This window comes from Pollachius pollachius (assembly GCF_949987615.1).
Source record: "Pollachius pollachius genome assembly, chromosome: 5".
NCBI lineage: Eukaryota > Metazoa > Chordata > Actinopteri > Gadiformes > Gadidae > Pollachius > Pollachius pollachius.
In genome coordinates, this window is record NC_136938.1 from 18,772,220 (window position 1) to 18,796,634 (window position 24,415).

A 24,415-nucleotide genomic window follows, 5' to 3' on the forward strand; every position below is an offset into this window, starting at 1 on the left:
TCTTGAGCTCTCCTTTTGGGTGTTTAATGGGACCGTCGGTTTCACACATATGACATCCAGCTATTATTTTGCTGTGTAAAATCTATTCTGTGTTACACAATAATATTTATGTGTAATTAAATTGACACCAGCAATGTGATTTATATGGCATCTGTCAAAACTCTAAATTATATTTTTCTAAATTGATATTGAAAAATCGTGTACACTGAGATTTTTCTACATTTACTTCATAAAACCACCAGACTGACCAATTTTCAATCAATTGGAAAGGTTTTATTAATCAACCTCTCGTTCTTTGAGAGTTCCAATCATACTTTTTGGAACTTCAATGATAATTGAGAATCCAATTGTAACCTTCTGGTGACCCCTGTGGTGGACTATCTATGCTTAAAGTCTATATCTAAGTTTGGATCAGGTTACTTAAGATTCTAGGTTCACATTCGATTGGTAAGGAGTTTGATTGTAGCTTAATACACCATAATTATTAATGAGACATCCAACCCACACAACAAACACGTGACCACGACTTGAGAGAATAAAAGTTATGTATTTATAAAGATACTTTCAAGAAATAAATTGTATTCATTCTCTCAGCAATATAATAAACAAGATAAATATAGACCCAAAACTGAAATGAAACGGTACTTAGCTGCACTAAGTAATTAAAATAAACCAAAAATGTATCCCACATGGGACTAGAAACAACACGAAATTCAGTGCTTCAGAATCTTTAGTTCCTTCCAACTATACATTTAACAGTGTTTACCCTTAAAGTATATCTAAGTAACTGTTTAGTCAATGTTAGTCAGTTTTGTTTGTCTTGGGCCCAAGAACCAAAAGCAGGGCTGGGCAGTATCCATACTGTATGGATCCCTACAGACAATGTGACATTTTACATAATACTAAATCCACAATTTAACCTAAATTTACAACTAAAAATGAACAATTGGGGCCTTACATTAGACTCCATTCACATAATAATAAGAGCACCGTTATTCAAACAAAATTCAAACAAAATTTTACACACAGTATTAATACTATAGAAAGTGCTATATCAAATTTGACATAAATCCACATTACTGTACACACCATAGAAGGAATATGGAGCCTTACATCAAACTACATTGACACAAATATTATCCATCCAAAATGCAACAATCTAAACATCATACTATGTGATTGAAATAAAAATGTGTGCTAACTACTACAGCAATCAGAATGAGAAAAGTTATTTTTAATGATTTTTGGTGAATATTTTAAACTATTGATTGCATACTGATTTGCTATAATGCAAAATATCAGCAAATAAACACCTGTAGTAAGTAGATTTTTGGTGAATATTTTAAACTAGAAAATGCATTTCCTGCAGAAAATGTGGTGAGTGCTGTAGTGCAAAATGAGGTTGAAAATATTTTTTAATAAAGCCACATAGATGAAGACATAAAGTTAAATTCAACGTTAAAATAAAAGCTTAAATCAAGAGAAGGGATTTGAACAAAAGTTCAAAAGTCTAAATGGAGTAAACAATGTAAACATGCACACCATTTAAGAAAATGTAAATGGTTGGAAACAAATAAGTGACAGATGAATGAAAAGCGCAAAGCATTGCTAAAAATGCAGAAATGTAAAATTAATTGAACTGAAGAATCTGAAAGGTCAAATGTATTGCCCTGCACTGCTGGTGTGTGTGTGTGTGTGTGTGTGTGTGTGTGTGTGTGTGTGTGTGTGTGCGTGCGTGCGTGTCCGTGCGTGTGTGTGTGAATAGCGAGCTGGTGCGTGATTAAAAGTAGCCCAATAGAGCGGATAAAAACAGCCCAATCTGGCAACACTGCCTGAACGTCCTCACGCTCCAGCTTCAACGTAAATCAATGAGACCAACAGAAAACGAAGCCGGTATGAAACTAAGGGCGTATTCACACCAGGGAAGTCCTTAGTTCGATCTCTTTGGTCCGGACCAAAACGCAATGTTTATTTTTTGGTTTGGTGTGGTTCCTTTTCAAATTGCAAAGAATCTGTCAACAACGCACGTGTGTGCATAGATCGTTCAATCATTGGACAAGACGGTCGGGGGCGGGGTAAGGCATAAAAAAAAGAGTGAACAAACTATGGACGTTATGGAGATTCAGGGTGCTGCCCTCGTTGTGCTTATACTGATTGGTTTCATACAGTTACAAACATTTGCAGTACTTTTGGAGCATCAGAGGCGTTTGGCACAACGTCGACTTTATGATGTTATGCTATATGCGGACCGCTCGAACGCCTTCTCACCCATCCTTGTACTGAATGTATTAAGTGCATCGGAATTTTTATAAGTGTTCTCCAATATACTTTATATGTTGGCGTCTGCCCAAATATCCAAAAGACATTTCGTCTCCTCTTCGCACCATGTTGAGCCACGTCCCCTTTTTTACGGGTCTGATAACGTGACGTTGATCTTTGAATTAACCGCGCTAATCAAACTATATAAATGAATAAACAAGCAGCAATGTGAGCCTGTTGCGTCCAATAAGGCATATCATTTTTAGAACTGGGTCGGACCGAGCGCGGTCGCATTCACATCTCAAGCGAACCGCACCAGGGTTCGTTTGGAAGCGAACCGAGACCACCTCTCTGGCTGGGTCTCAGACCGGCTGTTTGGTCCGCACCAGAGTTCGATGGTTCACCAGCGCAAAAGGTCCGCAGCAGCGGACCTTTTTTGGTTTGGTTCGAACCAAACAAGGCAGGTGTGTATACACCCTAAAACTGTGATTCTGAAGAAAGTTTAAATGTTATCGAAATTCCGTTTGGATATTATTGAAGATAGATTTGTGTGTAGATTTGTTAAATGGTTTGAACGAAGATTAACGGTTGAAAATTGATTTAGTTACGTCTTAAACAGTTGAAGTACCAGAGTACTCTCATGGACTCCCATGTTAAAAAAAAGATAATATTTTCAAAGTAGAATATCTTAAAAAGTATAAAATATTTAAAAAATCGGAAAAGAAGATATTTTATACTTTTTAAGATATTCTACTAATCACAGTTTTAGTTTCATACCGATGTGGGTACCGGATTGACTCGGCTGCCAGATCGAATCGGGGTCCTAGATGCGCAATAATGACGCACTTCCTGGAAACGCTGTCTTTTAAATGCGCATGCACGTTTCATTCATTCCCATGTTATTCCCAAGTATTAACGATCTCCTTTTGTTTTCTAATCTATGAATAATAATCTAATGTACAAATTATTGTTGCCTATACTTGGGTAATATATAAAAGAAGAATCGGTTAACTCCATTCACTGAACGGGGCGATCCACAACAGAGTCAAAACAGCGACCCACATGCATACTTCCGTTCTCCTCCTTTAGAATAAGAGTCCCTAACAGGAACTGGGTTACATATGCATTCATCAGTGCTTTAAGACTTGTTTCCAATGGCTTTGTTTGTGCGAAAGAACGGGCTGTGTTCAATGAAATCAAAACCAAAACGGATTGAGCCTTCTCTTTATGTCCATGATTGAGCCCCGTTTATAAACAACCCTTCGGGTTTTGTCCGTTGGCTTGTGTCGATACGTCAAGTGTCAATACGTCATCCGTAAGCGTGGCTTGTGTTGATACGTCAAGTGTCGATACGTCATTTGTAAGCGCAGGACCCCGAGTCGATCTGGCAGCCGAGTCAATCTGGTACCCACACCAGCTTAGTTTTCGGCTGTTTTCATTGAAGACGTCTGCCCATTCTGACACATCTACTTCTTAAGACATTGTAACTAAAATCATTTTTCAACCGTTTACCTTCGTTCAAACCATTTAACAAATCTACGCACTTGTATCTTCAATAATTTCGATATCATTCAAACTTTATTCAGTTTGAATAAAGTTTGAATCTTTATCCTGTTTCACTACATTGCGAGATATCAGCAAAGTGTTACCAGTAGTAAGTAGCAGCCCCCCATTGGCAAGTACTACATCAATCAGAATAAGAAAATATATTTTTATTTATTTGTGGTGATTTATTTCCTGAAACAATTCCATGGTGAAGTCTATGCCACCAGTTTGGGGGCTGTAATTTGTAGACGGTCCCTAAGACAGATGGCAGCCGAAACGTAGATTTAAGTGCTGTTCTCGCACAGATATCTATAGCAACAACTAATGTCGTTGTGATTTTTGTCGATAGTGTCCTAAACTGTCCTCAACAAACTACACCCCTAATGTAGTGAAATTGTGTTAATGAAACCGATTGCGGGGCAGGCCTAAATCAAAACTGAATATCCAGCGAATATCAAACCTGCTGCTAACTTTTACCTGCTACAAAACGAGATAAAGGTTAGTTTATTTTTCAATATCAGCTAAATGGTTTTGGAAACAGGCTGTCTGTAGTGATCTTACCCTGCTTTTTAAGCCCCCCCCCCCCCTCTGCACCTGCCTGACCAAAAGAAAAACGTGAAGGAAAAGCTGAGTAGGCCTACACCTATAAAAAAGTATCATAAATAAATAATCCTCAAATTGGTTCCTAGTTTCTTTCCTACCACCGCCTGCATTTTGAGCACAATGTCCATGCAACAGATGTCCGATGAGAGATGATGGCATCCAGGAACAGCGATGATGGTGAAAGCAGTTGAATCACTCCAGTTAAAACCGTAGTCCCTCAAAAAAATAAACAGCCTGCACAAAAGTGCGCAGCGCAGTTATCAAACAGTCTGAATGCTCTTTTCCACTTTCCATTGCATTAAAATTAAATAATAATCCTAAAAGTACACACAGAATAAACTCTGCAATAGCTGCAAAAAGCATATATGAATTCAATTTAACCTTTTACCTGTTTTTAAACATGAACCTCATTGAATGTATTTATCAACCCTTTAACTTATGTCTCCAAACATGTAAATTAGTTTAACCATGTTCTAACCATGGACCTATTAAAGAACTAACTTTGTTTTTCGCTTGTTTAATTTAATTTCATTCATTTATTAATTTATTAATTAAGGCCGCCACCAGAGGGCGCCCCCGACGTATTTGCCGCCCTAGGCGATCGCCTGGGACGCCTATGCCTAGCGCCGGCCCAGGGTAGACATCTAAAAACAAAATTATGTAGAAGCAACTGGGATGACAGACGGTTTTGCCACATCTCGCATGCCCAACAATTTCACCTAATAATGACAAATAATTGCAATAATGAAATTCTAACCAATGACCAAAACAACATTACTGCTTCCAAATATCTCAATATTGCTATATAACATTTTACACTTAACTAGTTAGCTATTAAGGAACCTACCAATACAGGTCTGTCTGTACCTACAGTACAACAGTCCGATATGTAGTGCTTTAAGATTCAAAGAAACATTTAGAATGAGTGAAATTCTTTGATGTTAGAACATTTAAATGTGAGAAAAACCCTAACCCTTTTAACCAATGTGTTTTCTGTGTTGTTTGCCAGAAAGCATTTTAAGTGTTCTTTTAAGAGCTACCAAAAAGAAACTAGGTGACATCAGCTTGTCCTTATGAAGGAGCCATTGTTTGTGTTTTGCATAGATGCAGCTGATTTTAACTGCTAGCTTGTAGATCTGTTCTAAAATATATTTTTTATAAATAGCATCTACATTCACAGAAGAGGAACTTAAGTATATGTGCATACTTTCCATCAATAAACTATCTCTCACTCTATGGCTGTGGCCACACTTTACAAGATGGGGCAAACACCAAATCGAGACTACAGAATTTTTAATGTCCATTCTCAGATTCCAAAGTCAAACACCAAATAACGCATTCAAGGCATAATTAAGACAATATTCGCCTATTATCAAAAGAAAGAAGAGAGCATTGAAATTATAAAATAACCTGAAAGAAAGAAACTAGAGCAAGCTCCCCAACTCCCAGAGGTTTGCACCCAGAGAAAAGCCCCCTCAGCCAGTGGGCCCTGGGATTCGGCACATCATCCAACTCCACAGACCCCCCAACCCCTGACCCTGCTAACCCTCACCTCGACTGTGACCCAACAGAGCTTCCAACCCAACCAGACCCAAAAGACCATCTGACTCTACCCCCTAACCAACTCTCTAACCCAAAATACATCTACCTGTTCACTTTATTATAATTTACTGCTTATTATGATAACGCATGTACTATCAATTAAGTGGCACTTGATATGGTTACGGTCAGGGGCGATGTAAATCTAAATAGATAGATTTATGATGTTTTAAGAAGTAGGAGTGTCAGAATGGGCAGACGTCTTCAATGAGAACAGCTGAAAACGAAGCCGGTATGAAACTAAAACTGTGATTCTGAAGAAAGTATAAATGATATTGTTGTTGTTTCGATATTATTGAAGATACAAGTGTGTAGATTTGTTAAATGGTTTGAACGAAGAAAAACGGTTGAAAATTGATTGAGTCACGTCTTAAACAGTTGAAGTACCAGAGGGAAAAAAAAATAGTAAACTTAAGTAAGGAAATTTGTGTTTGGTAGAATATTTCTCTGTGGTAACAATGCTTTTTGGCAATAAATCTTATACCGTTGGAAAACCTGTATAGTTCCCTTTCAAATGGTGCCCCATTTGTAAGAAACATACACTTGCCCTTTTTTTATCCGACGGCCGATAAGAGATCAATTTAAAACTGGGTTATTTTGGCTCTGATGCAGCGGCGCTTCTCTGTCTGCTGTCACTACGCTGTCTCCAGCATTCTCCCACCCACAGCACCATCTGATTGGTTACAAGCTCTGGTTATACGCAGAACCACGACGGGTAACAGCCAATCAGCAGTGAAAGCTGTGCATGCACAGTGCTCACACTCACGGCGGAGAGGAGGAAGGGTTATGTCTGGTTTGGTTTCAAGGTCAGTTACGGCAGCAGACTCTCCCGAAATTGTAATAAACATCCCAATAGGGTGTATGCACTAAACTGTGTGACGTACTTCCTGTTTCAAATAATACAGCTCGGTTGCTTCCGGTCTGTGTGTTTATCGCGCTAGCCTGCGGACTTTGATACTGTAAACATGGATCAAGACCGCAAACATCTAAAAACTGGAAATTTTCAGAGGCAGGAGACAACCTACGCAGAGCACTGCTGTGTTCCCCACTGTACAGCGTCAGCTAAATTCAACGGGGTATTAAGTTTTCATGGCTTTCCGAGCCAAACTGACGTGAGGAGTCGATGGATTGTGAACATACGCCGGGATGCATATGTTCAGGGTGCGATTTGTGAAAAAACCAGAGAGGGGGATAATTTTGAGAAACATTTTAAAATGTGTCAAAATGAAGACGGACCCTGTGTATTTTGGTTGTTAATTATTACGATGTAATGGTGAAAATACTTTGGGTGGGGGGGATAATTTTTCTCCCCACCGAGGATAAAAATAATTCAGCAGAGGGTAGGACGTGTAAACCAGAGGGGGGGATAATCCCCACCATCCCCACCGGCAAATCGCACCCTGCATATGTCATCACCACTCACTCCAAGGTCTGTAGCAGACACTTTAGTCCCGACAAGTTGATTGAGCCAACTACTCCTCAGGGTCGAAGGAGACTTGCAAAAGGTGCCGTACCAACCCTTTTTGAGTGGAACCAATATACGGTCGCAACCCCAAGGCGCGGCGTGTGGGATAGAGTGGATCGGTTCGTCGAGGCTGCCCCTCCGGAAGATGAAGTTGATCAACGTTTCAAAGATCACGACTACTGCTCTGTCCCAGAACCGGCTGCCATGAATATGGCCGCATCCGCTGCTGAAAGCGTCACAAATGAAGTAGAGGAGCTGAGAAAGGAGCTACAGGAGTTACGTCTCCAGCGAGATTTTGGACTGCAACGGTTTGCTGGCTCCGACGCAGACATACAATTTTACACCAGGGAAGTCATTTCCATTTTTTGTATTAGCCTATGTGATATTAGCCTATGTGATATTAGCTTTGTCCCTAAGTGACGGGGATATGTGCCATGCAGGGACAATAGCTCTACGTTACAGATTAATTTATAGTACTGTACCAAATTACTTCTTAATAGGTCTATGTGAATGATAAATAGCACACAAGTAGCGTCATGTTGACAGATGGTGTAATTCAGGACAGGAGTTGGGAATGTCCATGTCTTATCAGAATTTATATATTTGAATGTGACAGCATCAATAGTTCAGAAAAAAACATTTATAATACAGATTTGTGTAAAGACTTACAGAGACGTTGCCAGTTAAAGTCTACAAAAGTTTATTTTTAAATAATCGGAAAAAGTCATTAGTTATTCTATGAGAGGAAAATGGGAGCACTGAAGCGACAGCGCCAGAATGTGACCGTCTCCAGCTCCACCAATGCGGGTCCTAGAACAAAAATACTATTAAACAATTGTAAAAATGTATGAATTGAACTTGTAATTGAAATTGTTTAACTTACCATTGTTCGCGGCTTGTGCCATTGCTGCTCCGACTCCGTACAGCTATGCACAGGGGGCACGACAGGAAGCTTCAACGATGAATAGTGTGCTGTCTGAAAAAATAATGCTGCTAAATGTTTGCACAGAACAGTGCCAGCCACACAGGAGCAGTGGTGGTGACTTAGCATCACTGGGGATGAATCACAAAGCTTGATCTAAGAGAAAAAGGTAAATCATTAGAAATTGTAACCTCAGCATCATGGGTGTAAACAACCAATTGGTTCTTATGAAGGTAAGCACTTGAACTGTGCTAGAAAAAGCCTACCATCCTGAATGCTTACTGTTATATTCTCTCCCTCTTAAAATAAAGATGTGATTGTTTTTAAAGCGGACTCCAAGAATCACACAATTATTCCACTGTACCTGTACTTCTGCTTTGCAAACGACAATAAATCTTGAATATTGAAAAGTTGTAGTCTTGTACTCATTACCTTGACTAAATTAAATTGTGTGCGGAAAAAAGGGAGGCATGATAAACATTCAAGTTGGTGGCCCTTGAGGACTACACTTAGCTAATGCTCAACCGAACAAACCCCACTGAACAGGGATGAACACAGCATCCTGCCTACACTCAAACTGTGTGGCGCCTCGCTCTTCCTCATCGACCTGTAGCACAAGGCTCTCACGCTGACCTGCCCTGTCAGCTTGTCTTTATTGGACACTGAATGAAATAATATACAAATTCATTAAGCTTCAATTATACTGCGTTACGCATCATCACTATCTATAACAAGTGACTACATGGAAAGTAAGGTTAGGTAGCTACATAACGTTAATTTTGTATACGCAAAACTGTGGCTATAAATTAAACAAATATTACTCAACACAACAGGCAAAAACATCAAGGCTGATATAAAACACTGGTTAAGAAATCTTGTTAGAATTTGCTGTTACTGCATCGTGCGACACGTTAGAAAGTGACAGTTAACTGACAGACTAGCCTTTGACAGTAGCTACTAGCTAGCGTCTGTTAGAAGTAGTTTTCTTAGCTTCGTAGCTGTGAATGTAGGTCGCAGCATACAACCTAAACCCCTTCTCCAATTTGCTCGTCGGAGTTTTTGTTTCCCGACATAAACGGTGCACATCTGTGATATTTATTGCCGGCAGCTCCTGTAAACACCGGGTGTAGAACGTTGCCATCTTTGAACCGGAAGCTGATGAGCTGTATTACGGCGAATCAGGAAGTGCTTGTGCAAGTAGCCTGTTCTCTACAACTCACAACTACTAGTAACATTACTGTGAGCCCATTAACGTTATATAAACCTAAGCGGCAGCTCTGCTCACAGTCCGTCGTCCTGTTAATCAGTGTGCGAAATACGGGGGGGTCCCATGAGCCCCCCTGAAAGCCTCAAAAGCAAATTTGAGGGGGGTCTCAAATTTTGTCCAAAAAAAATAAAAAAATAATTTTATATATATATTAATGGTCACAGTTCCGTTTGTCAGAAGCTGGATTAAAGCAGGACATCGCCTGTGTTCTTCCTGCAAACCCCGTGGTGCTTTTTGTGGGCTGTCTGTCAGCATCCGCCGTGGTGCTTTTTTCAATTTGAGCGATGGGCCTGTTTGCACGGTTAGACGAATGTGCTTTGTGTAGGCCTACGTATGTGTTCAATGACGTATCTGTCTGATCATATTTGCTGTAGATGTATGGTTAAATAATGTCACACTATCGGTCATACACTGCAGGCTCTCATTTGCAAGTGCACGGATTGCGTGCCAGTCTCCGATTTATTCAGCGGCATTTATTCAGTTGATTGCTCTGTAAGTGCGCCAGATTGGTGCCAAATATTGTCGTGTCTGCATTTTAATGCACTACTTTGCCTCTTGTTATAAAACAACGTGTATCCAAACAACTTTAGCCAATGCAACCTCCTATGTCAGTGTTGCTATGAATACTATGTCGGATTATCAAAAAGTGTTAGTGTGTGATGTCATGTAGGCTATAGACTGATTGTCTTGGCTCGCATTCATACAATATTGTAATGATAGGCCTACTGCATACTGACAACATTTAGATCGGTATTGGGACCCCCCCCCCGAGTATGGACGGGTATTTCGCACACTGACTGTTAATCACTCGAAACAAGGTTTGTTGATAATATCGAAATGAAAATAGTCCGTGATAGTACAAGTCTGTGTGAGTGAGAGTTAAAACCTAATAAACTCAATTCAGTCCAGTTTTGTTGCAGGGAAGCACGTTATGCGGTGGTTATACTTCTACAACTGCGTAATGCGCTATCCAACTGCGTAACCACGGAGCCCCTGGAGCCCTTGCTTTAAGGTGAAGGCTGATTAGCTTTTAGCGTAACGTTAGCCCAGCGCTCCGCTTTCTCCTTTCTGGCTCTAGACGCTCAGCAGACTGTAGCGAAACTCTACAATTCACGACTACTAACGTTACTGTGAGGCCCAATACGTTAGCAGCAGCTGTCTGTTCCTATGATAAACACTGATTATTAAAGTGAAAATGCTGTAGGCTATTTAGTGTTTACGGTTTAATCAAGGTTGCTGATAATATTGATAGGGAAATAGTCAGTGATAAAAGTAAGAAGTGTGTGTGAGAGAGAGTAAAATTCAGTTAGTTTTATTGCAGGGAAGCACGATGAGGGGATGGCTAGAGATTAGTGTGTGTGTGTGTGTGTGTGTGTGTGTGTGTGTGTGTGTGTGTAAGCCACATGAGAAGCTGCAGAAACTGACAGCAAAGCACCGTCTGTCTGAGAGAAAACTTTCGGGCAATAATGGCTATTTATTTATTTAAATGTTTAGTTAACTTCATTAGAACACCCTGCACTTTTTGTTTTTGTTTGAACTTAAAAGAAAGATAAGTAAAAGATTAACATTTCAGTTCAGGAAGATTTTAGTGAGCCATTTTTTTGTTTAAATTGTGTTATGTTGCAAATCTGATAAGCTGTTGTGTTTATTAAACATATGCAGTTTAAGTGTTGGAGTTTGTATTATTCAAAATTTTGACGCTAATCTTTTCCCTTTTTCTGTAAATTAATATCGGCTCCAAATATCGGTTATCGGCCCCCTTGACTACTAATAATCGGTATCGTATTGGCCCTGAAAAAAACATATCGGTCTATCTCTAATTATTATTATATTGGCAATTTAACAATTTATTCATTTCATAAACAGGAGCCTCAGTAGCATGTGGAAGAACCATACAAAGCCACAACAGCCTGGCACCTCCTCCTCATGCTGGTCACCAGCCTGGTCACACACTGCTGTGAGATGGCATCCCATTCTTCAACCAGCATTTGTCGCAAGTCAGCCAACGTGGTTGTGTTGGTCACTCTGGCACAAACAGCACGCCCAAGCTGATCCCACAAGTGTTCAATGGGGTTGTGGTCAGGGCTGCTAGCAGGCCATTCAATCCTCTCTACTCCCACATTCTGGAGGTAGTCTCTGATAAACCCCGCCCTTTGGGGGCGAGCGTTGTCATCTTGGAGGATAGAGTTCGTTCCCAGACTGTGGAGATATGGGATTGCCACTGGTTGCAGAATCCCATCTCTATATCGCTCTGCATTGAGATTGCCTCCAATGATGACAAGCCTCGTTTTTCCAGTGAGGGAGATGCCGCCCCACACCGTCATACTGCCTCCACCAAAAGATGTTATTCTATCGGTGCAGCAATCAGCATAGCGTTTTCCGCGTCTTCTCCAGACTTTGACCCTATGATCCAACTGCCGTAGGCAGAATCTGGACTCATCACTGAACATAACGTTCCTCCACATGTTCAGGTTCCAGTGCACGTGTTGCCGACACCAGCGCAAACGGGCCTGACGGTGAAGGGCAGTCGTGGCAGGACTCCTGGTAGCCCTATGAGACCGGAGATTGGCTGTGTGTAGGCTGTTCCGGATTGTCTGGGCAGAGAGCCATCGGCCATATCGTCCTGCAAACCTTGACTGCAAATCTGTAGAAGACAGCCTATGCGCTAAAAGGGTGATGAAATGGCCTTCTTGGGGTGTTGTCTTCTTGGGAAACCCACTTCCGGCCTTTCTTTGACATCCCCCGTTATATGGAACTTTGCCTTCAGTTTGGAGAGGGTACTAGGGCTCACTCCAAATATGCCGCAACTTGGTTTTTCGGAACACCAGCTTGAAGTTGCCCTATCACAAGGGCCCTATCCAGATCAGTCGAACGCGACATGCCGATTCTTGGAGCAGAGTGCTCGCCATTTTGTAGTGGTGTTCCAATTCTCAGTGGTTAATTTCATGCACTATTTAGTGCACTTAAAATACACAAAATTTAATTGTACATACAATGTTCCCTACATGTTACTCCCGTATACCACAATGCAATGCGTTCGTGTTTTTCTGGAGGAGAAGAAGAAGCTGAATAACCACGAAAACGAATACAGTTAATAATGGAGTCCCCGGCTTTCGTTTAGAAATGTCAACAATTTATTTGGGATTCAACATAGAAAATGTAACATTCAAAATTAATAAAAAAAACCTTGATCAGAAAATGTAACATTCAACATCAATACAACCTCCATATTTCCTTGTGAGTGCCCGATTTGTTTACATGATGTGGGCGCATCTGCCTGCGTCACACAAATACCCGACGCATTTACTGACGCAAATGACGTTTAGAAATGTTCAGCGTAGTGTCCGAATTGTCGTTTGTTCATTCCCTATATAGTGCACTATATCATGAACACTATAGGTAATAGTGAGTGATTGAATAGGGACGATTTCGAACACAGCTACTGACTGTAGCTGTACTTACAGTAGTAGGGCCCATGCTCACAGGTGCAGCCGATCAGGTGCCAATCAGGCACCTGATCGGCAGCACCTGGGGGTACCAGAAGCTCCAAACAAGTGTCAATAGCAACAGCAAAATACAATTTTTCATGGGCGCAACCCACATACTCAGCGCTGCTGCTCATCCCACAAATGCATGTTCCTTACAAATTGAAAGGGATAAAAAATTGAAATTGAAAGGGGCACCATTTGAAAGGGAACTAAACAGGCTTTCCAACGGTATAAGATTTATTGCCAAAAAGCATTGTTACCACAGAGAAATAATCTACCAAACACAAATTTCCTTACTTTTTGTGCTAAGTTTATTTTAAAAGTAGAATATCTTAAAAATAATGAAATAATTTAAAAATCTGAAAAGAAGCGCGTGATTCCAAGCTATTCTGAACATTTTAAAATTGGACTGGAGTCTCTAGGTGAAAAAATTAGGAAGGAGATAGGCAGTGTTGGGAAAGTTCACTTTCTTCGTGAACTAGTTCAAAGTTCAGTTCACAAATTTTAAAATGAACTAGTTCAGTTAAACGTTCATAATTAAAAATTTTGAACTAAGTTCACAGTTCCAAAAAATGAACTAGTTCATAGTTCTTTTTTTCAAATGTTGCTGTGAGCTATTCGTTTATTCCGGTATTTTGAACATTGAGCCCCCTTTGTGGTTTGTCTAGGATGATATAGAGTGGTTGAATCAAGTATCGTAGCGAAATACAGTTTCTATCGTGTTTTATTCCACATTTAGCGCATTTTGTAAATCCCATTGATTTCTGTTGGAAGACTCATTGCTCGTTGGCGGAAACGGAAAGGGGGGGTGTTCACGTTTGATTGTAGTCTTTTCACTCGGTTCTAGCCCTACTGATGAAACGGAGAACCGAGCGAAAAGACTACAACCAAACGTGAACAGCCCCCCTTTCCGTTTCCGGCCAACAAGCAATGATTCTATGAGATATTCTACTCCGCTGAGCTATGAGCCAGAGAGCTAACGTTATGGATTGTACATATTTATAATTCGAAATTCGTCTCAGCCTTTATACCACAGATACTCTAGGGTCTATAGCATATAACCGCGTTGTCTGATTACAGTTCAATTCATTTTCCACAATTTAACAGCTCTCGTTTTGAAGAATAATCACCGCGCCATTCGTTTCAATGGGAATCGCGCTGGTCTATACTTTCAAAATAAAGTGTACATATTTATAATTTGAAATTCGTCCCCTTTATATGACAGATACTATAGGGTCTATAGCATATAACCACCTTTACTGATTAAAGTTTAATGTAACAGTAAGCTGGCAACACCGCAACTGCAAATGAACCGCACGGAGATTACCATGGCAACCGGTCAAACAACACGGCGATCTGCGCGCGCATCCGCCGTGTTGATAGAGAAATAACCCCCCCATTGAACGAAGTTAAACCGAGTGAGCGTGCCGTTCACTGACACCAGAATGAACGAGTTCACAGTAACGTTCATCAGGCAGTAATACAGTACGTTCAGTTCACGTTCGCCAAAATATGAACGAGTTCATGAACTTTCGTTCAGTGAACGCGTTCAGGCACAACACTGGAGATAGGTCCCAACATTTGTAGAGAATAATAAAGAAGAAAGATAGAAAGAAAGAAAGAATGAAAGAATAAAACTTAAGAAGAACAATAGTTGAGCGCTGCATACAGCACTCACCTTAGGGCTGGGCGATTAATCAAATTTTGATCGCGATTTCGATTTTAGCGTGAAACGATCACAAAATTAACAAAATCAAGTTTTTCAATTTATTTGTTGTTTATTATTATTATTTTTTTAATGTTTTATAGACAGGGCAGAACAGCTGGATACATATCTGTTCATTATTTTAGATTGGAACTTTTTCTTTTGGACAAAGTTCTCAGTTACAAAAAAAAATCGAAGACATGCTGAATAAATACATGTTTTCAAACTCAAAAATAATCATTTGAATGATCGTGATTTCAATATTGACCAAAATAATCGTGATTATTATTTTTCCCATGATCGAGCAGCCCAAACTCACCTGATAACAAATTTGAGGTATATTCAATTTCCTCTGGGTAATTTTTATCTAAAAAATGACCATATCTTCCCCTTTATTTTGTATTCACACAGTTACTAAAACACATTGGTTTTCAAAGTAAACTATACATGATAAATATGGTTCTAGCCCTACTGTTGAGACGGAGAACCGCCCGAAAAGACTACAACCAGCCCCCCTTTCCGTTTCTGGTTCCGGTCCGGTTTCCGTTTCAATGGCTTTACAAAATGCCAAATAAAACACGACAGAAACTGTATTTTGCTACGATACTTCATTAGGTACACCAACCACTCGGTGAGTTTCACATTTCTGAAAACAAACGTTTAGGACACGTTTGTGAATGCCCGTAGCCAGCCATTGTGAAGCAGGCAGAATCGTTTCGAAATTAGTCAAATACCCGAGACAGGGCCAATAGTCAACATTTTGGTGTTAACCACCCTATTTCACCCTAGACAAACCAGAAAGGGGGCTCAATGTTCAATATACCGGAATTGTCCTTTAAGCCGTAGAAGGGGCCTCGGACTCCAACACAGAGTGGCCGAGTGAGCCCCTGGACATGTAAAAACGGACAAAGTGGCCGGGGGAAGACCAAGACGCAGCCTTGCAGATGTCTTCCACCGAAACGCCCTTTGAGTAGAGCTGTCGAAGCGGCCACGCCCCGTGTCGAGTGAGCTTTAACGCCCAACGGTGGCGCTAAGCCCTGCCAAGAGTAGGCTAAGCAAACACCCTCACATATCCAGTGAGAAAACCGCTGTTTAGAGAGAGCGCGGCCCCTGCCAGCGTCGCTATAATACACAAACAACTGTTGTGTGGTGCGGAACGAGGCCGAGCGTTTCACGGTCATAGCCAGCGCCCGCACAGGGCACAGGAAATGCAGCTCCGCCTCCGCCTCACTAGTATGAGGCGGGGGGTGAAAAGCCTTAAGCACAATATCCCTAGACCGAAAATAACTGTTAATGTTCTTTGGGAGGAACGCAGGATTAGGTCTGAGCAGCACAAAGGAGCTGTCCTCGTTAAGCAACAAGCAGCACGGGCTAACAGACAGAGCGGTCAACTCACCGGCCCGCTTAGCAGAAACCAAAGCCAATATGAGCGCCGCATAGACCTTGTTAGTGGAGAAGGCCAAACCTTTTTCCAATAAGTACTGCAGAAACGCAAGCACGCTTCCCACCTTGCATAGAGATTGGGCAGTGTGGTTCGTGTCACACCAATTAGAGAAAGGGCCCCACTTCGCCGCATAGAGGGAAGAAGTAGAAGGTGCACGAGCACTCTGGATAGTGTTGATAACCGCTTCAGGCAAACCTTTGCCCTGCAGGATCAACCTCTCAGGAGCCAAACCAACAGCCATCCCGATACATTGGGCGGGTGGTGGACTGTCCCGTGGGCTTGTGAAAGCGCATCCGATCTGAACGGCACTGGCCACGGTGCCGTCCGTGAGAGCGCCACTAGCTCTGGAAACCACAGAGCTGAGCGGTTCTCCGGAGCCACTATAATGAGGGACAATCTCTCCTGTTCCAATTCCAGAAGAGGAAGGATCAGCTGGAGCGGGGGGAATGCATACAAGAGAGCCTGTGGCCAAGGTGTGTGTGCCAACGCATCCACCCCTAACGGGGGAAGATCCCGAGGGTTGAGAGAGAACAACCACCTGCAGTGTGTATTCTCTCTGGATGCGAACAGGTCCACCTGAGCCGTCCCGATCCTCCGCCAGATCAGTCTGACAATGTCCGGATTTAATCGCCACTCATCTCGGCGGGGACCGCCGCAAACCATGAGGTCCGCCCCGAAGTTCTGGGCGCCTGCGATATGCAGGGCTCTTAGGCTGAGGAGATACTGATGAGCCCAAAGCCAGAGCTCGACCACCTTTCGGTGGAGAGCAGTGGAGTGCGCTCCCCCATGTCTGTTTATGTACGCCGCCGCCGACACGCTGTCTGTCCTGATCAGAACGTGGCGACCACATACCAGGTAAAGAAAGAAATTCAGCACTTTCCTCACAGCGGCGAGTTCCAACACATTTATGTGTCACTCGTCTCTGACTGAATGGGAGAGGAACGTTCCTCCCTAACCCGTCAACGAGGCGTCCATGAAGACCACTACGTAGGATGTCACTCTGCCCAAGAGAACACCCCTGAGAAGGGCGGGGGGGTTTCCCCAATATTCCAGGTCTGGTGACACCGAACGGGATACGAGGAGCACCCTGAGCTTGTGTCGCCTGGGGTCCAACCGTTGGTGAGGAAACCACCGCTGGAGTCTGCGCATTAAGAGCAGACCCAGGGGAACTACGGGATGGGCGGCTGGTATCAGCCCCAACAGGCGCATGGTGGACAGTGCGGTCATGTTTCTGCAAAGGCGAAAGCGGGAGGGTGCCAACAGGATGCCGTCTTGTCAGGGAGGCGAGAGCATCGCTGTCATGGTTGCTGAGTCTAGGCAAAGCCCCAAGTAGACTATCTACCGGCTTGGGAGCGGGGAGCTCTTTTCCCAGTTGATGGCAAAACCCAGAAAAGAGAGATGGTTTATCGCCGTCATGGTGTATCTTCTCACAGCTTTCTCTGAGTTTCTCAGAATAAGTAGATCGGAGGTAGAAGAGAACCCTCTTTCCCTGACACCTGAGCGGTCCCAACGCCGTCTCCACACACTTTGAGAAGGTGCGCGGGGCCAGGGAGTAGCCGCCCCCATAAAGGCAAAGCGGAGAAACTTCCTGTGCGCCTGCCGAACAGGGACATGGAAGTAAGCATCCTTGAGATCCAGAGATGTGAACCAGTCTCTCTCACACATCGGAGCAGCACTCTGATAGGGGGAACGCTGTCCAGGAATAACCCGTATTCCTCGGCCCCAACAGCGAGCTGTCTAGACACCATGCTCGTGCCCGCAGAACAGGCAGCAAGCTGTCTAGCCGCTGCACTCGTGCCCGATGAATAAGCAACGAGTTGTCTAGCCGCCACGCTAGGATCGCCGCGTTGTCCATCCGCGTTGTCCGTCCGCGTTGTTCGGGTTGGGGTTGGAGGCGGCCCCCTGGAGCGTTGGGACAGGGCTCGACCCCGCTTCTTTCCGGCCTGCTGGTGGGTGGAGCCCGTGAGAATCGCCCCGAACTGGGAACGATTCTCAGGGACAGACTGCTGGTGCGCGAGCACCTCTGAGAAACTCCACCCGGAGCTAATGGACCCTGAACGAGGCTGGCCCGCTCTCGCTCCGGCACCGCAGTGTGAGAGAGCCATATGGTCCGCTGTATCATGGTTGACCAGGCCATATGCCAGCCGGCCGAAACGGCTATCGGCTGGCATAGCTGGAGGATGGCACTGGAGAAGCGGGAAACCGTCAGCCATCTTGCGGCTTCCTCCAGGCCATAAGCCTCCCTGCCAGCCGACAAGGAGACCAGGGCAGCGGAGAGCAGGGTGAGGTTGTTGGTCTGTCGGCCTGACGAACGGCCTGACAGTCTGCTTCTGGAGGCGGTCGGGGGACAGCGGTTTCTCGTTAAGACGCCATCCGGCGGCCGGACAAAGAAGCGCTGCCAGGGGGGGCTCCAGGGGAGGGATCCCCTTCGCCTGAGTATCAGCTCACCCCTCCACGCTGGTGACGTCACAGAAGGCCTTCACCGGGGTCTTCAGTGTCAAAGGGTCCCCAGCCCCAGCGGTGAAAAAACTGCTGGACGGGTGGAAACAGGGGACACTGTGTAGCACGCCGGGCGGACGACTGCATGTCATCCGACATGGGGGCGGGAGGCGGTGCTGGCATAGTGATGCCCTTGATGGCCGCCGCCTCGCCCATGATCTTGCCAATAAATCGGCCATCCGGCGTGGCTTCTCCCTCGGGACGACCGTGGCGGTGGAAGCCCTGAAGCGGGAGAACCCCGACGCGGAGTCCGCAAAGACGTTGTCCATCGAGAGGTCGTCCTTCAGCTCGATGTGGGCGTCGTCGTCGTCCAGAACTCCGTCGTTGAAAATGTCGATGGCCTCGGAGAGCACCACCGACGGGGAAAAGAAAAGGTGCCTGGAGAGGAGCCCCTCTTCTCAGCAGGTGGCGCAGGAGGCGGGGGTAGACATGGCAGCCACGGTGTGTTCCGCGCCGAGGCATCGGAAACACGCCAGGTGCTCTTCACCCGGCACCAGAGAAGCAGTACAGGAGGAACAGTGAGGCCCTGAAAAGGGCCCAGCTCTCATGGAAGCACTCTTAAATGGCCATGAAAAGGGCAGTTTTTCTGTCGCCTCGGCCACGCCGCTGCCACAAGGTTCTTCAGAAGAAGTCATCGTACTTGATGGTTGTTGATCAGTCAATGCTGAAAAAAAAGGGAGGATGAGTGGCGGTGTGCGCCGCCTTATGTACACGGTATATCTAGGCTTCGCCCATCAGGAAAAAAAAGAAGGCAGCAACAAACAAACAGTGGCCGTAACAGTTAGGATGCATGCAACGGGATTGAACAACGCCATATCCTCTATCTAATTCAGAGAATTCAGGAATTCAGAGTTGTTCCTAAAAGTAAATTTATTTCCATTTCAAATTGCATTTATTTAACAATGAAGACTGAGGGGAAGATCCTTATGTCTAAGTTAAGTCTAAAAGTCTCATGACATTTCTTAGGTTCTATACCTTATTTAATTTTAATTTTTTATTTTAGGTGCTCACTGCATTAATCGTGAAACATTTGATTGACACAGCGATTCATTTATTCTGTCTTCCTTATTTGACTAAGCATTTCGATGGAATTAAAAATAGATAAGCCATTTAAAAAAACTTTCTCTGTTGTTCTAATGGGCGTTATGAATTCCTTTCACCATACCGTGGCCAATGACGTATTTCCTGTGAATGTTTGTGTCTCTCTTCCTCTGGTCTTACCACATCTGTTGTAGCTGCGATGTTGTTTTCACTTGTTTTCACAATTACATGGCAGTAATTGTGTAGGAGGCAGCAATATGTTAGTAAACATATTGCTCTCTCTGGGAAAACACCCATTTACAGATATCTCGGCGTATCCCTTTTAAGAATCTAGACTAACCAGCTTCTAAAATAAAGAGGGCCTCAGTTTGACTTCAAATGTAAAGCCTACCCAATGTTGAATTGTTGATTCTAATGCAATGTTTCTTGTAGCAATACTTCAAGATCTGTACCCAGGCCATCAATGCCCTCAAGGGCACAGCAGAAGACCCTTATCCTCACAAATACCATGTTGATTTGTGCCTCACCAACTTTGTTGATAAATACAATTATCTGCAGCCAGGAGACCAATTTACAGATGTCGTACTCAGTGTTACAGCTACTATAAGATTGAGCAGTTTTCTGAAATTAGTCTGGTACTTTGCATGAAGTTGTATATTCACTTGCATGATAAAATATATATAATATTATGTTTTATGCAGGCTGTATCCATGCCAAGAGAGAGTCTGGTGCCAAGCGGCTCTTCTACAACCCGCGGGGAGAGGGTCTCAAGTTGCAGGTTATGGCAAACTCAAGGTGCAGGTTTGATCTTGGATGAAATGCCACAAAGCCCTCATATGGCACAGTGCTTCTTTTGCTTATTCATCATATCCTTCCCAGGACCTACAAATCGGAGGAGGCCTTTGTGGCCATAAACAACAAGCTGTGCCGAGGGGACATCATTGGCGTCCGCGGTAACCCCGGGAAGACCAAAAAGGGGGAGCTGAGCATCATTCCCGTCGAGATGACGCTTTTGTCTCCTTGTCTGCACATGCTGCCCCACCTGCACTTTGCGCTTAAAGACAAGGTAACCACGTGGGCCTGGATCGACATCTGGTCAGTCGCTCTGGTGGTTCATCGTCATGCAATTCAGCTCTTGCCAAAAGAGGAATTACTCAGTATTTATTGTAAGTGAATCATCTGCCATGAAAACGGTAGAATCATAATATGCAACGGGATTGAATAACGCCATATCCTCTATTGCATCAGGTCAAAGCATGAGACTGGTATTCAAAGTTGTTCCTACAAGTTTCTATTCTATTTCTATTTCAAATTGCATTTATTTAACAAGGAAAAACGTTGTCTATTATATCCAATTATGGGCGTTCACTTCCTTTCACAATACTTTCACTTTCCAAATGACTGCTATACTGCAAATGAGTATGCCTGTCTCTCTCTAAGTCCACAAGACCCCACAGACACTCTGACACTACTCCCTAACAAAAGCGATCCCCTAACCCACTCCCTCACACAATAAGACCCCACAGACCATCCTTCACTGCCCCCTTCCCAGTAAGACCCCAAAGACCATCTGACACTACACCCTAACCCCACTCTCTATCCCAAAATACATCTCTGCTGTATTCAGACTGGTATTCAGGGTTGTTCATACAAGTCAATTCGTTTCTATTTCAAATTGCATTTATTTTACAAGGAAAAACATTGTATCATTATATCCAATTTAAGTGTGTAACTATAATTCAATACCATGTGACATTTCTTAGTTTCTCTCCCTTATTTTATTTTGGTTTAATTTTTAGATGCTAACTCAATTAATCGTGACACGTATGAATGGAACAGGGATGAATTTCATCTATCGTCATTATTTGACATAACAATAATAAAATGGATATGCCATTTTAATTCTTTCACTTTCCAAATGACTGCTTGACCTTAGGGACCCATACAAAATAGACAAGTACATGCCGAATTATCTGCAGCCAGGAGACCAACTTACAGATGTCGTACTCAGTGTTACAGCTACTACAAGATTGAGCAGTTTTCTGAAATTAGTCTGGTACTTTGCATGAAGTTGTATATTCACTTGCATGATAAAATATATATAATATTATGTTTTATGCAGGCCGTATTCATGCCAAGAGAGAGTCTGGTGCCAAGCTGCTCTTCTACAACCTGCGGGGAGAGGGTCTCAAGTTGCAGGTTGTGGCAAACTCAAGGTGCAGGTTTGATCTTGGATGAAATGCCACAAAGCCCTCCTATGGCACAGTGCTTGACACTACTCCCGCCATTTTAATTCTTTCACTTTCCAAATGACTGCTTCACCTTAGAGACCCATACAAAATCAACAAGTACATGTTGTACTTGTAGATAAGATCATGTTGCTATGGCAATGAAAACGCCCTTAGCTGCCAGCGTTTTTTTTAAACTGAAAGAAGGCGCCTTTGTTTACTTTTTCAAGGTTTTAAAATGAATTATTACCTGGTCATGTTATAACACAGCTGGAAATCGTGGATTTTCTGATAAAGATAGCCTCTTTGACAGACGAAACAACAGAAACTATGTTTGGTGAGCTAGTACTGGATTTGTGTTTATGTCAAACAGGAGACGTCCATATGGAAGTAAATCTGTGTCATTGGATTTTGGAAAAAAAAGACATTGAATTTCAAGCACTGAATATTTATGCATTGAAATAACGTATCTGGATTTTTTGCCTCTGAATTTAAATTTTCAACTTTCACTTAACGCCCTATCCATTGTATCGGTCTGTAAAATGCTATTAAAATAAAATAAAATGTATTTATGAAGCACATTTAATAAAAAGGTGTGGGGGGGTTGATCTTATTTTTTAATTATTTTTGTTATAATGCACCTGGTTTTTGGCTTTTTTACTGCAGTATTAAACAAACTGAACTAATGCCTGTATGGCCTGTGTGAAGTGTGTGTGTGCGTGTGTGCGTGTGTGTGTGTGTGTGTGTGTGTGTGTGTGTGTGTGTGTTTGCAGTGACGGCTGGATTTACATGCAGCGTAGGCTAATTGTAGTGGGCGAAGGAGCCCAATTTATTAGGGCACAAATTTGGGGCGATCCGAGGTCCCCTTGCCTACGTTTAGTATGATGCTGGGGAGATCTGAAGCCCGCTGCCCACTGTCGAACGAGAGCACAGAGCATACAGTATTGCGCGACTGAAGCGGCGGCAGCCTGCAGTTCCAGCGGAAGCACGGCGTGCCTCGGTAAGAAGCGCCCGACAGCAACTTGCTTTTAATTTGTCATCTTCATATCTGTGTCAATGCCACTCGGTATAGTGTTGGGCATGAACCCACCCAAAAAAGGTCTAGCTTCACCACTGGTTAGGATACATGCAACGGGATTGAACAACGCCATATCCTCTATCTAATTCAGAGAATTCAGGAATTCAGAGTTGTTCCTAAAAGTAAATTTATTTCCATTTCAAATTGCATTTATTTAACAATGAAGACTGAGGGGAAGATCCTTATGTCTAAGTTAAGTCTAAAAGTCTCATGACATTTCTTAGGTTCTATACCTTATTTAATTTTAATTTTTTATTTTAGGTGCTCACTGCATTAATCGTGAAACATTTGATTGACACAGCGATTCATTTATTCTGTCTTCCTTATTTGACTAAGCATTTCGATGGAATTAAAAATAGATAAGCCATTTAAAAAAACTTTCTCTGTTGTTCTAATGGGCGTTATGAATTCCTTTCACCATACCGTGGCCAATGACGTATTTCCTGTGAATGTTTGTGTCTCTCTTCCTCTGGTCTTACCACATCTGTTGTAGCTGCGATGTTGTTTTCACTTGTTTTCACAATTACATGGCAGTAATTGTGTAGGAGGCAGCAATATGTTAGTAAACATATTGCTCTCTCTGGGAAAACACCCATTTACAGATATCTCGGCGTATCCCTTTTAAGAATCTAGACTAACCAGCTTCTAAAATAAAGAGGGCCTCAGTTTGACTTCAAATGTAAAGCCTACCCAATGTTGAATTGTTGATTCTAATGCAATGTTTCTTGTAGCAATACTTCAAGATCTGTACCCAGGCCATCAATGCCCTCAAGGGCACAGCAGAAGACCCTTAACCTCACAAATACCATGTTGATTTGTGCCTCACTAACTTTGTTGATAAATACAATTATCTGCAGCCAGGAGACCAACTTACAGATGTCGTACTCAGTGTTACAGCTACTATAAGATTGAGCAGTTATCTGAAATTAGTCTGGTACTTTGCATGAAGTTGTATATTCACTTGCATGATAAAATATATATAATATTATGTTTTATGCAGGCCGTATTCATGCCAAGAGAGAGTCTGGTGCCAAGCTGCTCTTCTACAACCTGCGGGGAGAGGGTCTCAAGTTGCAGGTTATGGCAAACTCAAGGTGCAGGTTTGATCTTGGATGAAATGCCACAAAGCCCTCCTATGGCACAGTGCTTGACACTACTCCCGCCATTTTAATTCTTTCACTTTCCAAATGACTGCTTCACCTTAGAGACCCATACAAAATCAACAAGTACATGTTGTACTTGTAGATAAGATCAGTGTGCGAAATACGGGGG

At 42.9% G+C, this 24,415-nt stretch overlaps 1 long non-coding RNA gene across 1 annotated transcript; it reads left to right on the forward strand.

Annotated features, from left to right (window-relative positions):
- Positions 1 to 8,423: 8,423 nt before the first annotated feature.
- On the forward strand, positions 8,424 to 22,688 carry LOC307075626. Its single transcript, XR_013811857.1, has 4 exons — positions 8,424 to 8,562; positions 20,539 to 20,632; positions 20,717 to 20,903; positions 21,960 to 22,688. It is a non-coding gene; the product is annotated as an uncharacterized lncRNA (long non-coding RNA).
- The last annotated feature ends 1,727 nt before the right edge of the window (positions 22,689 to 24,415 follow it).